A 17,394-nucleotide genomic window follows, 5' to 3' on the forward strand; every position below is an offset into this window, starting at 1 on the left:
GACGATATCTTCATTTGAATATTGGTTGGGGTGTATTGATACCGCTCCCGTGGATGTTTATCGTAAATCTTACACCGACAGAGTAACAAACTGCGGAATGCAGGTAAACTTCAAAGATAAATTATCAATACCATTACACTGCAGGGATTCGAACGATTCACTTGGTTGATATTCAAAAGTCTGATTTGTTTTTTAATTATAATGAATTTTATCCTCTGAATCAATATCCACCTTTGGCGGAATGGATACAAAGCACTGCTCCGGCGTATCTGTGAAAATCTATCCACCTAAGAGTAAAAGTATTTGTTCGAGATGCTTATTGAGATTATTAAAACCGGAAATTCGTCACTTTTCTACAAAAAAGATTTTTAAATTTCTCTTATTTGCGGCTAAATAATATACCTCTTAAGTCCCTTAAGTTTTTGTTGGTAAAACACTAAGACTATCAAATTTATCTCGAGGCGAATTTTTCAAAACTGCTTTCAGTAGCCAATAACATATAGGGTATGTTGCTGCTTCGTCGTAATTGCCTATTCCCGTCCTATCCAACACAAATTATTAAACATGTCAGCATTTTTATGACACACAATGCAAAACTAGTTATTCCCTAATATTTTAGTTTATTGTCGATCATACGCGATCAATCAAAGTGAGCAGCTATTCAAATGCTTTTTATCAAGAAGTCCTACCAGCCAAATTTCCTAGCGTTAGCTTCGTAAACATTGTTGTGATTTTTAGTTCGGACGATGAAAAATTTTAATGGACGGATTTTAAAACGGGACGACGAATTTAAGAAATAAAGTCAGTTGCGTAATTTCAATAAGGCTATTACAAATATTTTATAAAGTTTTTGTCCTTCCGGTGTTGGGCCACTGAAGGGGGGCGAAAAAAAAAGCAGATTTTTTAATGGAGCAAAAAAAATATTGAATTTAGGCATTTTTACTTTAAGTTTAAACGTGTAAACCAAATCTATTCTTGCTTTTAATATATACGTTATTAGTTTCCATGCAAAAAAGACAAAACAGAAAGAAAAATTTTTCGGCCGATTTTCGGAAATTCCGTTATTCGAATTTCCATTTCTGTTTTGTGTTATAGAAGCATTAACTCAACTCGTACACTCATTTTTCGAATTTTTTAGGCTGTAGAACCTACAGGGAATTGATTTTATGAAAAAAAAAACTCGTCTTACAAATAATTTTTTTGCCCCCCGATTTTTCAAGCCAATTTCCAAGGGGAGGGAGGGGGAGGGGGTTACAAAAACTTTTAAAATTATTTGCAATGGCCTAATATGCTTTAATAATCACTTTTCAGTGATTTTAAAGTTCACGGATCGAAAGGTAAGTGTGTTTTAGTCAAATCAGCACAAGAACTTTTGAAGTATTCATTAAATTCATCCAACAAATGATGAAAATTAGAATGGCTTTACTTACTACGACGGGAATTAGAAATAAACCCTACGGCAATCCTTTGGTGCTGCGATATCCTGTGTTTTGCCATCTCCACGACTAACCAACCTCGACGGAAAAAACGCCGCGCTTGTGAAAACAATATTTTCAAACTTTAGTACGGGTTTCTTCAGGATTGTGCACAATTCATTTAGAGCTCGTCGATATTTAGCCAGCTTTTTCAATGCTTAGATAATGCCCCCTTTTCCTTCTTACCTAATTATTCGATGCTCTATTTTTCCGTCTATTTCGATATTGCCATGGTTTCTGTATTCCGCATTTCATTTCTTTGATAGTATCGTTATTAAATTAAGCGATATTCATAGCTTTTTTTACCTATGCTTCTGCGTATTGATTATGATTTTCTTCTTTCCAAGCTTGTTTTACTATATCAGTCTCATTTCTCGGATCAGTATCAATTTCATATAATTGTTTTGCTATTTTATCTTTTGTTATGTATTAGTACGTGTTAGTATTAGTAGTCATATTTCAAATATCCGCATAAATCGAACTTGGTAGTTTAACAGTTTCAAATCTACGAACTCAATAGGTGATTTGTAACGAAGTTATCGAAAATTTATTTTGTTACTTTAAATGTTGTAATGCACGTAAAAAAGACGAGACCCGTTTGCAAAACAACAATCCATCCACATAAAATATTACTCTGTATGTAAATTCAGTCATAACTATTTATAGAATGATCAAAATATTCAACTTTTTCGCATCTCGAATCGTGCTTATCCATAGTTCGTTTCAATGTTTTCACCCCCCGCAGGAAGAAAAGCACATGAATGTGACATGTGTGAAAGCTTATTAGTAGCTTTGTTTCTGTTAACCGTTGAGTGCTGTTGCCGAGAGTTCGGAATAGCTTCTGGCCAACGGGACCTACGAGTGTTTTCAGCTTGTCCGGTGGAGCTCCGACGCCATATTCAGCCGTGCCTCGCCGCACATGGAATGCTCGCGAATCCATAAGCACCCACCGTGAACAAAGAAGAGTTCCCGAAATTTGAGCCCAATCACGGTGAAGCTGCTCATTCGGAAATTAAATATTATTTACGAGCGTTTCGGTTGATTTTAATGTATCAATTAGTTTGAAATTTTTATTTTTATTGCCGCCTGTTTACGAAGCAACACGTTTTAGGGGAGAGTGGGCATTTTTGCCTTTACTTTTTAAGAACCCAAATAACAATGTATGTAAAAAAGCTTCTGTTTTTCTACGACAGACTTCGCAGCCAGCTGTTAGAGTACAGGACAATTGCAGGACCAGTTGCTACGATCCTATTGACTCTAACAGCATCTCCCAATCGAGATTCGAACATACGACGACTGGCTTATTAGGCCAGCATCATACCTCGAGGCCAACTGGGAGGCGTAATAATGTATGTAGTTTAATGAAAAATTGGGTTTTCAAAAAATTTACATAACTTGGATTGCATTATTGCGTTTTAAAAGAGAAAGTATTTTCATTTCTTTAAAATTGCATATGAATGAATTAAGTTCTATCGCGGTGGAGGTGATATTAAACATTATTGACATTGAAATTTTGACTGTTTTAGACCAAACAAACCTCTGTTATTAGAAAACAACTCTGTGTTTTTTGCTAACCGCATAGACTCCTAGTCTACCTCGTGGTAAGATACTAGTCTAACAAGCCAGTCATTGTATTTTAGCATTTCGATTGGGAGACTGTTAGAGTTAACAGGATTGAAGCTCTAACCTCGCAATTGTCCTGTACACTAACAGTCCGTAATCTCTCGAACAAAAAAACCAGAAGGCTAAATACCAAATTCCGTCGAAATTGCGCCGCGACTTTGCTTTTGGTGTGCTTCCTTGTCAACCACGACACAATAAATACATTTTCAAGAACAGAATTTTTTTTCATGCAGGAAGTTTTAATTTTCCAAATCTTAAATATCAATATCTAACCAGATTTTTTTTAACTTCTTCAAGCATATTCATAGCATACAATTACTGAAATATACATTCTAGACGGATTAAATTTTAAGTGGTAGGATACAACCGTAAACCAGCTTTCCCTACGCTGCGAACAAACAGGGAGACAACCGAAACAACAGTGACAACGAACAAGAATTTATTTTATTTTTTCTAAAGTTTGTTGGTTGGGCCCTTGTCTAAATATGGTTTCTGGACAGTCAAGGTTTTCGCGAAGAAATCGGATTCTTCCACATTGGTACCGATTGTCATTCGTCCATTCTTGTAAATTTCAATTATTTTAAACGATTATGTAAATTTTCGTTGCCAATCAGCCGAAATGGACAAGCGGGAGAACAAACAAAACAAGAAATAAACGTGAGGGTGCACTGTTTTTTAACGATCGAGTTGATTGCCGAAATGTTTTTTCTCTGTTTTGATTTGGGATTCAGTCCTACGAGCGGTGGAAGCCGGTGGGTGGTGGCGGTAGATTAATTTCAGTGAGAGAATAAAATGTCAAAGATGTGCGCTCCCTAACGAGCTACGAAAAGTCGATTTGGAATTCAGGCTTAGTCAATACATTTCGGGGTATTGGTAATTCACGAATTCCTTTTCTATATTTTTTTCCTGCATATAGTATTGAGGGGACATAAACCTCTTAAACTTTTGAAAACTCCATTATTTTTTTATTTCAGCTTTGGAACAAACGTATTGGAACAAACGTATTGGAACAAACTTTTATAACTTTTGAGTTTTGTAAACGAAATACAGCTTGAGAAAAAAGAAAAAGAGGACAAAATTGTATTTTTTGGCCTTCTTTTCTTCTTCTTTTTCATTTTTCTCAAGCTGTATTTCGTTTACAAAACTCAAAAGTTATAAAAGTCTTTGCCAAGCTCCTACCAATAAAACAAAAAAAAAAAGTTTGTTCCAATACGTTGTGTAGTTTCTGAGAAAAAGATACATATAGTCAGACAATCGTGGTTTTTCAGGAGCGGCGTTTTATTCCGTCGAGGTTGTTCCACACCGCACTGGAATGCTTATGTGTATGATCGTTTTTCGGCCAATTCCCGTGGTAGGATCATTACAAAATTACTATCAAAATAAGCGGAAAAGATTGTAGAATCAAAATCTAAAAAAAAAATTCGGTAGCATGGTTTGACGCTCGGTGGTTCATCTCGACAACTCCAAAACGACCTAAATGTGTGTTAAATTATCTCCTCTTTGATGCATTTTCAAATATTCATAGGTAGTCAAAACAAAATAGCGGACATTCGAACATGAAAATTTGTTTTTAGTGCATAATGTTACACACGCTAAAAATATTAAAAATTAAAATGTCCTAAAAATGGTCAATCAAAGCATAAGCATAGGATACGTTATTGACCAGAACCGATGAAAATTGCAAAATGACATAACAGGACTTAGCATGTTTGGGATAGCAAGTTATTTGTCATTGTGCAACCCTATCAAGTCCCTGCATACTGATCAATACCGACGACGGCCACGTCCGAATGCGGTTGCTGATGGAATGGGAAGGAATGTTAGTCCAATACTTGTTACTACAAAAGACCAGGGAATCTTCTGCATCTTCACAAGCATTTGCGAAAATAAATGTTTGTTTGTAGAAGGGGGATTTATCAAGATTCATCTTAATGGATGATCGATCTGTCGATTGAAGCTACGCGTGGATTCAATGTGATTTCATTAAAATGCGCGCGCTGTCTCTTGGCGATTAGCTTGAATATTCGGTCATGACCCCCTGCACACCTACATTACACTCTATGTCAGCTCAAGTGGTGCCAATCATACCTGCCAGCAGGTGGATTTTTTTTTAAATTGATGTGATTCAGAATTTGGCTACGTGGCATTTGGGCTCTATTTTTTTTATTTTTTTTATCGCAGCCTGGATGTAAGTTTTTTTTTGTTTACGGCATAATTGAGATCCATTCTGTTCTGAATATTTTGGTCCAAAATTCACTCGCCAGGTGGCGCTAGTGACATATTGGTTTTCTTCCGGATCGTTTGAACATACACCCTGGCTGGATCGGTATACTACTTGACTATATAGTATTGCGTATTATTGTGACTAACGTTATGTTGCGAATTAATGACGAAGACGACGATCTTGTGTTGAAATAATATGTTCATACACAATAAAAAAAATCAAAACAAAGAGCGCACTATCGCCACCTGGAGATTAAATACTGTGCTAAACTGTCTATCATAGAATGAATCTATCACTCAAACCTGAGAAACCTTGTCGAAGACAAAAATCAAAGGAGTTGTGCACAAGACACGACTGCATAGGTGACGTAGGACTACGTAAGTCTCTTTGTAGCGATAGTAGGATGTATCCATGTATGTAATAATACGATTCTTCATGTATACAAGCTACACACGTAACGTTTATCAAAGTAGTAACATTGTATACATTCAATTCTCAACCGATTTTGGAGTTATATCCGTGAATCGATTGAATCTATTTTTTTAAACGAAACGAAGTCACTCTAAAACACACAGTAAATAAATTTTTATGATCTGTTTCTACGTTGAATAGTGCTTTTCCTCTGGTAATCGGTAGACGGTACGCGCGAGTTTTCAAAAAGTTGAAAATTTTGCGCAACTTTTCTGCGCCTTACTGCGCATTTACAACCTGCAGAGGTTTTGGAAGTCGCAGAAAATGTCGCCCGTGATAAGAACACTTATTTCCATCATTTTTTGGTCGTCCGCAATGGCGAAAAATTCAACTTTTCCCTCGTTGCCTGTGTTATTATGGTATTAACTGGGCAAGAAAATATAATAAACTCTTCAATCGTTGTGTGGCCCTTAAAAGGATCGGTTGTTTGATTATCGTAACTCCAGCTTGCAATAAACTTGCACTAACGCATCTAACGTAATTATCAGTTCCAAGTGACCAGCTGCAAGTGACGTGGGATGATTCTGGTCGTTTTGTTGCCGCGAGCAGCATATTTCCTGCCAATTCCAGAACTTCAGCAGCCAGATATTCCATCGCGACATCGAATGAGTGCTCCCGCTCCAACACACGCTCAGCATACTTTCCTTTCCTCAGCAGCCGATGAAGACGGCCGACCGGGAACTGCAGACGTGCACGACTGCGTCACCGACTCACCGCTCGTGTTGCCGTTGCTGGTACATCTCAATAAGGAATTTTCAAGCCAACTAGCAATCAACGAGAAAGGGTAGGATTCCATTTAATTCTCTTGTGACTTTGTTATAGTAGAACTAAATGGAACTTTCCATCAACTTTCTCGGTGCATCCTGAATTGTACCAAAACTTGTTCGATAATAATTGGAAATTATTCCAACCAATCGCAAAGCAACAATTGCTAGTACGACCGAGTTAGAGTTATTTTCAATGTTTCAATGACGCGCATTGAAAATCAATAGTTTTCTATATTTTCAATATTTTCCAAATATATTTTCCGATTAATTGGTGTAAATATCTTGGAAATCTATTGAAAATTGACTGAATTATAAGCCGAAGCGTGAAAACGCGTTTCTACTCAAAACTATTCATTTTTCGTGACGCTCGCATTTTTCGATTTTTTGGAATGACACCCTATCTCAAAGCTTGCCGTAAGACGTAGTCCTACGTCAAAACTGAAAATTGGAAGTGATTTTGGGTTTGGTTGTAACTTTTTTGCCATCGAAATTAAGCTTTTTGAGTGGTATAATTCTAAAATGTTACCCATAACATGAAGTATTTCGATTTAATACCTTTTCAAGTAACGTCTGCATTGAAAAAATAGGTAATTTTATTTACATATGACACATTCCGCGGGCCGGTATACCAACCAGACATTTTATAAAAGTTGCTTTTAGCATTGTTGAATATTTTTTCATGATTGGGCAATGTTTGAATCTTTCAAAACTGCCTTAATTGGTATTCTAGCATTTTCGGAAGTTATATAAAACGTGTATCGAAAATAAATGAAATTTACAAGAAATAAATGATTTTTCGTGATATTTTTAAAAATACTGCTACAGTGCGCTAAAACATTTCATAATATCATTTGTTTTCGACCAACTTACAAAGGAATATATGCTGAATCCATTCCAAAAATAGTTTGGATGTAATTTTGCAGTTATTTTGTATTTCAAGTGGATGAAATGGGGCCATTTTTTTGCGTTGTAACGTCACGAAAAAAGTGTACTTTTTCGCTTTCGCAGAAAAGTACAAATTCGAACAATCTAATAATCCGTATTCTCTTTGTACTCAAAAATACCTTTAAAACGGTGCCTAAAGAATGATGATAAGTTAAGTAGAACCTAAGTTACAACTGATTGAAGCTCGCGTTGTAACGTCACGGCGGGCAGCCGGACGGATTCAAAACAAGTGAGACATAAGTAATAGCATCTGTGAGGGGCTCCGTAGCCGCAAGGTTACCGAGTCTGCTTTGACAAGCGAGTGGTCGTGGGTTCGAATCTTAGTAGAATCAAGCCATTCTCGATGTCAAGTGACTTTAGCATGGGTTTATTCTCAGGCCCCTCCATTTACCCTTCCTTCGTGCTGAATTCTATATTTACCCTCTGAAGCCTCTTAACAGTGCAAATGTCCCTCCTATAGTTAAGTGTACTGGTCAGAGGTACGAATGAGTCCTCGCCAGGGACGGCTATAATATGGGATAGTGCTGGCAGCGAGGAATAAGTGGGTAAAGTAGATTAAGCTTTGAAGGAAGGGTAAACCCCAATACACGCAAGCACGCATAAAATTTAATAAGCATATCGCTCACTCAATAGCGATTATAGCAAAAAGAAATGCAGTGCAGGTCATACAGCAAACACCCGGGCGATATTACAATAGATCAACTATACTGGTCGCAGTAATGAGTCCACACATGGAAAAAAAAAATAGCATCTAAACCTTAAGACATAGTATTATAGTTGCTTCAAGAAAGTTTCTTAATTTAAAAAGCACTTTCTAGTGGTGAAAAAATATTCGGACATTAGGGTGTCCTCAAGCAGATACAAAAAATATTTTCTCTATTTTAATTCAGAAATGATTGCTGTCTACAGAAAGTTTGTAAAAAAATTAATTTCAAGAAACTTCGTTGAATACTGAAGATTTATATTTCTTACATGAAAAAAGTTATAGAGCAAAACTCTTAGGGACACCCTTAAAAAAAATTTTTTTCGATCTAGTTCTCCAATAACGCTTCGTACGCCTTTTAGATGTTCTAAGAAATTGGTAATCGAGTTAAATTGCACATTTTCGTCGAATAAAGTAGAAATCTATCTTTTTTCCTTAAGGAGCTATCCCTTGTTTCTTTTATTTATACATGTTCACCTACGGTTGCCTTCATAATATTTTTTTTAGATTTTCCACAGTCTTCTACCCTAAGTTGTACATGGTGGAATACAGCATAAATTAACTCAAAAAAAAAACAAGTGAGATTAGCTGCTCATAGCTGCTCTCCCTCGAGATACACCCTCTTAAAGAGTACATATAAAAATAAAAAAGCCAGTGATAGTTTCTAAAGGGAAAAAGATAGTGCTCTACTATTTTCGACAAAAATGTGCAATTTAATTAGATTACCAATTTCTTAGAACATTTGTAAGCCATACGAAGGGTTATTAAAGAGCTAGATCGAAAAAATTTTTTTAAGGGTGTCCCTAAGAGTTTGGCTCTATAACTTTTTTTATGTAAGAAATATAAATCTTAAGTATTCAACAAAGTTTCTTAAAATTAGTTTTTCTACAAATTTTCTGTAGACAGCAACCATTTCTGACTTAAAATAGAGAAAATATTTTTTGTATCTGCTTGAGGACACCCTAATGTCCGAATATTTTTTCACCACTAGAAAGTGCTTTTTAAATGAAGAAACTTTTCTGATGCAATTATTATGCTATGTCTTAAGGTTTCGTTGCTATTACTTATGTCTCACTTTCTTAGCATCCCTCCCACAGCACGACGTAATTTGTGAACAACCCCACAGTTACGTAGGCGAAATAGTGAAAGACAAATTAACAACACATTTTTGGATTATCCCTTATGTACAGAGGGCGGCAACAGCGATAATTAACGAATATTAAATAAACAGATTTTTCGTGACGTTACAACGGAGCTACGACCCTCTCTGTGCAAAGCAGAGCGTTGTAACGTCACGAAAAGTAAAAGCTGTTTAAAAATTAACTTCACTAACTATCGGAATTCTGAAAACGGCAAGTTGTTCAGTATTCATCTCTTATCAAATCATAGAAGAAAATCTTTAGATAAAATTTGAAAGAGAGCAGAATTTTCATGTTTTTTAACAGAAGAACCAAAAGACGTATTTCTGGCGCGTTGTAACGTCACGCTACATATTTGCTTTCCAAAACAATCTGGGCAAAGCAAATGCTATTAATTTGTTCACTTTTAATAGGAAATTTTATGCTCTTTCCAAATATATAATAATATTTGGGGGTTTCTCAACGATTTTCCCAGCTAAAACATAAATACTGTGCAAAGAAAAGTCAAAACGTTGTAACGTCACGGCGGAATGTGTCATATGAAAAATTGTGAACACTTTAAAAATATGTATAATGATGGGGTGAAATGTACAGCTGCTAGTGTGGGTAAGATGGTCAGTAAACATATTATAATAAAATTGTTGATTTTGCATCTCAGTATTATCTCATGCATAAAAATGAAAATTTAACCGGCAAATGTGGACTTCAAACAAATTAGCAGCAGCCAGGCATGTCGCTTTTTACGCGAAGGATACGTCCCGTGTAAATCAAAACCGCGTAAATTCCGAAACCCGCGTTAAAAAATCGCGTAAATTCCGAAAACCGCGTAAAAAACCGCGTAAATTCTAAAATTCGCGTAAAAAAAAACAAAATTTCGCGTAAAAAAACTTTGGATTTCAACACTACGCGAAAAAATAGACGTTTTGAGCACATCCGCGTAAATTCCGAAAACCGCGTAAAAAAAACGGGGAAAATTCCGAAAACCGCGTAATTCCGAAAACCGCGTAAAAAAATCCGCGTAAATTTTGAAAATCGCGTAAAAAACCGCGGACTTCAGTGTATATGGAACTGAAGTAGGGGGATTAGGGGCATAATGAGCACACGGGGCGAAATGGGCACCCCTCTTTTCTACGAAAGTACGCATTTTGTAACATCATACGGCATGCGAAACACTGCTGTAGGTACTACAGTATCTATTTATCAAAAAATGAGTGATCTTTACTTTTAAAACACGGAGTTATATTAAAAAACTCAACTTGGTTCTTAGACGCTGAAAAAATTATAATTTTGATGCACTAGCAAATAAGCTTTTACGACCATTTAAATATCTTAAACTATCAAGTGCAAACTGCAACATGATGTATACATTGTATCTCAAATTTCACCTTCATTGAAGTTTTGATTTTATACTATAATTAGTGTAAAAACCCATTTTTACTTTAACTAGTTGACTGGGGGCGAAATGGGCACCCTTAGGTGGGGTGAAATGAGCACTATGTCACATTAACTAACCTGTCAGTTTCTTTGTTTATCGCGTCAATGCTTGTTTACAGTGATGGTATGAATATGCCAAGAGAATCCGGAACACATAATTGGTCAAAAAAGGCCTTGCAAGTGACCTTGACCACTCTAAGGCGTGACGGAATACTCACAAAACAAGCCGCCAGGTACCACGGCATTCTGCGGCAGACGAAAGGGCAATCTCGGGGCAAGAGGTGGACCAAATTAATTCCTTCAAAACTGTTTTCGCTCCCGCTGCAGAACAAGAGCTGGTGGTCCATGTTTTGTATATGGAGGTTCGATGCTACTTTATTACTACCCGTGAAATCAGAACCCTCGTATACCAGCTGGTAGAGGGAAATGGAAAATCATATGTCTTCAACACTAAAACACAGCTAGCTTAAGCGTAATCTGAAACTTTCCTTGTGTGCTCCAGGAGCAACCTCCGCGGCTTAATTGCCTTTAAGTGGCTTGCGGTCAATAGTTTTATCGGCGTTTTATGTTTCTGTATGTATGGGTGTATATGTGTATGTGTATATGAGTATGTATGTGTTTATGCATGTGTATATGCATGTTTGTGAGTGTGTGTGTATGTGTGTGTGGTTGTTGTTCTTATATACACCCTTCAAGCATGTGTTTATAAGGGTGCTCATTATGCCCCAGGGGGTGCTCATTGTGCCCCACACATTGACCGATTTTTAGTTTTTGAAGCACAACTTTAAATTGCAATTTTCGTCATCATATCAATTATTTTTCAATTTGTTTACAGTATGCCTTTAATTATCGATAGTGAATGTATGTTTTGCAATGACGACACTTTAAAAATTCTGTCATTTTGGGTGCTTAAATCAGCCAACAAGTTAGGGTGCTCATTATGCCCCTAATGCCCCTAAACTGTATTTACGTTTTGTGAATCACAAGTTCTCTGTATTATATTCATCTGTTCATCTTACTCACAGTTCCCCAAAGCACCAGTTATTTGAGACTAACCTGGGTATTCGAAAATTTTCTTGTAAAGCCAGTAATTACGAAAATTAAGATATAAAAAATACCTTTTTACCAAATTTTTACCAAAACCAAACCCTAAGTTGATAAGCATTTCCTCTTACCAACGCTAATATGCAGAGATATAGCGCCCTACACGTTTAATTAATAATTGTAGGCGAATTCGGGCAAAACTAATAGCAACTGTTCGCTACATGGTTGTGATTATTGAAACTGCAAAAAAGTGCAATTCCCAAAATGTTTGCTGGCACCTATACTGCCCATAAATGGAAGACAGTCACATCTGCAAAAATGTGCAACTACGAAAAACGCTGTTGAAGCCACGACAATTTTTCTTTAATATTGAATCGATTTTGGAAACAAATCGTCCAAATCGTCATAAAATCACTTGAATGTGCATAACAGAATACTTTTACAAGCAATTTGTTCACAAGTGACCTAAAATTTGTTCCAAAACTTAGAAAAACTGCCGAAGTTACTGATATGCGTTTATTTGTGCTTGAATAAGCAAGAATAAACGCATAACAGTCACAGGCAAAGCATGCCTTGATCCTTGCATTGTCGGTGACTCGGCATTATTTTCAAGACCACGTGTCATTGTTGTTTTGATAATTCACGTGTTCGTTCGATTTAATTGTGCAAAATGTCCTTTTTGACTCAAATCTCTTCCTGGCCTTTTCTCCTTTTTATTGTAATTTGTTATCTTGGGTTTATAATGAGGTCGCATGATGGGGTTTGTTTGACTCTGGTCGCTGGTCGCTTTCCTGTGTGTCCGGAACACTCCCAGAACGTGTCCGAGTATGACCAATGTGATCCTGGACACTATATGTGACAACAAATAAACTATTTTAAACTAGTTTTGCAATTTCGAGTACCGACTTAAAGATGTCACATGTTGTATTTTAGTTAAATGCAGAAACTGATCCCCGTAAAGGTATCTGGAACATTCACGGACATATTTAGATGTGGCCAATGACGCCTTGAACACTTTATACGACTACCAATAGCCTATATTTGCAAATCCGTGTATTTATAGGTGTCACATGATGGGTTTGTTGTGATTCAAGGTGCTTCTATGTTCAACTCCCATATATTCCGGAACTTGTTTCTACTGTAACTTCGGAATCGTACATCCGATCCTAATTCTCCTCAATAGTGTTCTTCTAGTCCATAAAATCTTCCGTTTGGCAGTTGCTGCAGTCGAATCGGTCCAGGTATTTCCAAAAAACAGATGCTTATTGATATATTTTTACTACTGTGACTGTTATGCGTTTATTTGTAATATGGGACTGACATAGTTTGAAATTTTTTTCAACATCTTGGGAACAAACATAACTTTTTTGTTTGAAATATTGAAAGAACAGTTAATTTAAAGATGATTCCCAGGTTTATCTCAAAAGTGGTGAAAAGTCAGATGGGACTGTTATGCATTTATGGGCAGTATATGGAGCTTAACTTTAAAAGTAATATTTTATTGAATTGACAAATAAACGTAAGAAAAAGCATGTACTTTTATTTGATATATGTTGTTTCTATTTCGGGATATTATTAAAGCTTCACAAGTGTGTTTATGTTCCAGAACTGATAGGTTATATGTTTGGTTTCTGACGCAGGTGATGCTAATCACGAAAATAAATCCGAAAGCATTTGAAAACATTTGAAATTGGAATACATTAAAGAATGAAAATAATTGGTGGTTTTCTGTCCAGGATACCTAAGCTTTGTAGCTGATTCTATGTACTTTTGTTTCATCCGGAACATTAACATTTTTTTGCCATGAAGTTAATCAATTAGAATATTTTCACTTACTTTAGCGTAGATAAACAAATTTCTTCCAATATGTCGCTATCTAAAATCCTGACAATTGAAAAGGTACATTAAAAACGTTTGTTCAACGTTTTTCAACTTCTAGAAGACTTTGGGATCTTTTTTACACTTACTCCTGGCGAAATTTCCTAACAGAAACCAGTATTTTTTGTTATTTTTGACGATTTTTGGCAAGAGTCAAAATCATTATGTGAGGCAAAACGCCAAAGCCCGTGGACAAAACGCTCCAAGTTTGCGCAGCTAGGCGTTAAACGCAACCAGCATATAATACATATAATCACGTGTTGTAGAAACTCCTAACACTAGGCTGGCGGAAGCGTTCGTTATAGCGTTTGTAACATACACTGAAACAAGAATCATGGTAATTGTTACCATATTAGAGGGTAAAATTAAGAGTGAATTTTTGCAGAAAAGATTTCTGTTTAGCTTAAGCAGTGTTCTGGTCAAAATTACTATGCGTTACTTTCGGCGTTACCCCGATACATAACAAAAATAACAGAATCGTAGTCAAAATTACTGGACATGACCATGAAAGGTGATAAAATTAACTAAGAACATATTACTTGTACAAGAATCATGGTAAATTTGAATAGCTTTTTCATGGTACTTACAAAAAGCATGCATTTCCTGCAAAATTGTGCGAGATACCATGGTTTTTGTTTCAGAGTACGCTTGTTTGCTGGGGGGATACAATGGGTTCATATCTCAACATAATGGGCAATAAAATTTAATCATCTACTTTTCTCCAACTGGTGTGTGATGAAATATTGTAAGTTAAACAATGTACAATTAGGTTTAAGGCACACTTTAAGTCCTATACAATACATAATATTGCTACATTTTTAATAAATAATCCAAAACAAAAGATGTACTGCACGGAAAAAATCTGATTCCGATACCATGAACGAAATCATGAAATCATTAAGTTTGAATTACTGTCAAATCATGACTGAACTGCCATATCAGGCAGCACAAAATCATGAATAATAGTTCATGATTTTGAGTCAAGTTGTACTGCAAGAAGCTCATAATGTCATGATTATTATTCATGGTGTATTTTCTTAAAACATAAGCTAAAAACCCGAAATCATGAGTCATTAGGATAATTTAGGAGATTAAATTTCTGTGCAAATTAAAAATATTTTATAACTGTTCGATCCCGCTGTGATGCATTCTACCCCTGTTTTGTATTTTGAAGTTTTTTGCAATATATGTGTAAAAATGCCTGGTTAATGCCGTTTTTGAGATGAATCATCGAGTATGACAGTATATCAATTAAATAGACTGTATTTATTATGAAATTTGCATACCGACTAGTGGTAAAAGCTTAAGAGAAAACCGTGATTTCTTACATGTGTAATGAGATCGCGGATAATCGCTTGATTTTATTGGATCTGGCTATGTTTGATGCTTTTACATTCTACACAATTATGAATTAGCTTCTTTTACACCAAAATAAAATGCGCATTCATAATTTTACCAAACAGTTTCCGCGTTTTTAAACAATTAATAGCGTGGGCCATTCTACCCCCCACGATGCGTTCTGGACAGTCTTCCCCTACTTCTTGCACTATGCATTTTAATTGTCGAGTGACCTAATTAACGTGAAAAGTATAACAGCAATCTTTCGTATTTGGAACTTGACCATCTTTTATTCTACTGGATCAGTAAGCAACTGATATATGTACATGATAATTATGAGGCGAATGTTTCAAACACACCCACATTTAACAGCGTTTCGCAGGCAAAATTTGAACATACCACGATTAGGGAGATTTATAATTCGAAGACTTCCAGTAAAATTTACATGAATACGACTTAACATGACATTTTTATCGCCTACAAGTCGCTTACAAGTAGTGATGTCACTAAATCTGAATCAGATCACTCCTATGATCTTGATCGCTAGAAGCGATTTTTTTCCATCCCTGGCTATAACCAATACACACAGAACTTTTTTAATCAATGAAAATAAAAGGCATAGATTAACATTTTAACAAATAATATTTTTTCTAGTTTAGCAAAAAATTATATACATGCTTGATTATCTTTGGGATGAGTAATATAATTTATTAATTCAGAGCGTTAACATAAATGAATTTTGAAAATTAAACAATATCATTGCAATGATATTAGGTCGTGTCCTCTAACTTAGATATTTATTTGCACATGTTTTATTTGCTTTTAGTCAAAAACAGAAAAGATAATAAAATGCAATAAAAATAAACAAGTAAATAAAAATACCATGAATTAGCGTGTTTGGTATGTAGTAGGGCTGTCGGTATTGGGTGATTTTGGTGAAAACCGGTATTTCGGTATTGGCGTAGAAAATACCGGTAGTACCGGTAAAATACCGGTATTGGCAGATTATTTGGAATCAATAGAAATGTCGATGTTTTTCAGTAAATGCCTCTATTTTCAAACTTTAGTTTCAGTATTGTTCCTTAGCAAAGTAGAATTAAAGCAGATATAATACGCTTAGTGATTTATTTCTCTTACTAGATTTTATTGCCAGCGCTTCCAGCGATTGAAAAAACTTCTGCTTTCATCGAAGTCTGACAAACGGCTCTAAACGCATCAGGAATTTTTCTTTCATTTATCATTTATTCTTTCAGATTTATAGAAGGGAACCCGGTTTTAACTATTTTTAAATGTCCTTGTATTGTAGCTTCTAGCATATTAAATGCGCCGGTATCCTATTGTCTCTTCACGAATTTTCCTGCATCCCCAGAGCAGAACTCTTGCATAGCGTCATTCTCTTCATCATCGTTCACAAATATCTCTTTATTAACTTCTCTTCTCTATCAACAATACCACTATTCGCAGAGCTTGGAAATTTTACCTGCTTGTTTGATCAAGGTATTACTCGAAATACTTGAAAAATATTCCAAAATCTTTTCTGGCAGATCCTTTAATGGCAAGAATGCCCAAAAGCGAAAAGATTCCCGTATTCTGATTAGGGCTCGGCATCCTCGAAACAAATAAATGAAGCTGACTTTCTCTTACCTTCGCTTTATACATGAAGTGATTTGTTTCATTTGATGAACAGAACTTTTTAAGCAAGCTTCAGCTGAAGTTAGTGACTATTTTAAATGACAACGATTGACAGTCAGGCACGATTTGTCGATGTTGAGTAGGTTAATTATAATAGGCGCTAAATTGTTATATGCAGGAAATGTTACTTAAATTCAATTCAATTGCATTCAAAGTTGCTGGCCTTCTACTGAAATACTGAATATTTGATAGACATTTGATTTGACAATATGAAACTTTAAAATCGGTCGACATGATGACGTGAAAACCGTTTTATTGAGGCTGATTGAAGCCAGTTTTAAAACGAAGCGGCGTTGCTTCAATTGAAACTAAAGCCACCGACGAACCGACATAACATCCCATACATTTTCCTTAAAAAACTTGTGCCCGAAAATTTGAATCTAAATACGTTAAACAGTAATTCCATCGGCACAACGGATCGCTATTTATCTTGGAAAAGTAGAGAACAGGTTTGGCAGAATATCGTTTACTAACTATGTGTGACCGACACGAAAAAATAAAAACACACTCGGAGCACAAGTGAATGAATAAAGCCCTTTTTAAAAATCACTTTATCCTTTATTTTTGCAATACACAAAGAATTACCGGGTTATTTCCGATATTCATACAGATTTCTGTTGGAACAAACTGAATTTTGCATAAATCTGCTTCCCGTACCTTT

This window comes from Sabethes cyaneus, chromosome 3 (assembly GCF_943734655.1).
Source record: "Sabethes cyaneus chromosome 3, idSabCyanKW18_F2, whole genome shotgun sequence".
Taxonomy (NCBI): Eukaryota; Metazoa; Arthropoda; class Insecta; order Diptera; family Culicidae; genus Sabethes; species Sabethes cyaneus.